Below are 943 nucleotides of genomic sequence, written 5' to 3'. Positions count from 1 at the left end.
TGTTTGCTGGCCAGCAGGAGGCTGTGGTTGAGGGATGTTTGGTGGCCTGCAGGAGGCTGTGGGTAAGGGATGTTTGCTGGCCAGCAGGAGGCTGTGGGTAAGGGATGTTTGGTGGCCTGCAGGAGGCTGTGGTTGAGGGATGTTTGGTGGCCTGCAGGAGGCTGTGGTTGAGGGATGTTTGGTGGCCTGCAGGAGGCTGTGTAGCTGTGGTTAAGGGATGTTTGGTGGCCTGCAGGATGCTGTGTAGCTGTGGTTAAGGGATGTTTGGTGGCCTGCAGGATGCTGTGTAGCTGTGGTTGAGGGATGTTTGGTGGCCTGCAGGAGGCTGTGGTTGAGGGATGTTTGGTGGCCTGCAGGAGGCTGTGGGTAAGGGATGTTTGCTGGCCAGCAGGAGGCTGTGGTTGAGGGATGTTTGGTGGCCTGCAGGAGGCTGTGGGTAAGGGATGTTTGCTGGCCAGCAGGAGGCTGTGGTTGAGGGATGTTTGGTGGCCTGCAGGAGGCTGTGGGTAAGGGATGTTTGCTGGCCAGCAGGAGGCTGTGGGTAAGGGATGTTTGCTGGCCTGCAGGAGGCTGTGGGTGGCCTGCAGGAGGCTGTGGGTGGCCTGCAGGAGGCTGTGGGTGGCCTGCAGGAGGCTGTGGGTGGCCTGCAGGAGGCTGTGGGTGGCCTGCAGGAGGCTGTGGGCCACAACTGATCCATGTGATAAAAAGGTACTCTTATACATAATTAAAAACAGCAGGTATATATTGTTGTTGTTGTGTGATAACTAGTATAGAAGGAGGTCCCTGAAGCCGGACTACAGGGTCCTTCAGTTACCAACAATCCATTTCACCCTTCTGGTCTTAAGGGCCCAAAAATATAGTTTGGTAAACTAGTTTAAATATACAGTCTAATTCAACAGATACCTAACCTGGTAGTTTAGAAAACTGCACACACACACACACA

Source organism: Oncorhynchus clarkii, chromosome 23, assembly GCF_045791955.1.
Source record: "Oncorhynchus clarkii lewisi isolate Uvic-CL-2024 chromosome 23, UVic_Ocla_1.0, whole genome shotgun sequence".
NCBI lineage: Eukaryota > Metazoa > Chordata > Actinopteri > Salmoniformes > Salmonidae > Oncorhynchus > Oncorhynchus clarkii.
Note: the sequence above shows the minus strand (reverse complement) of the source record.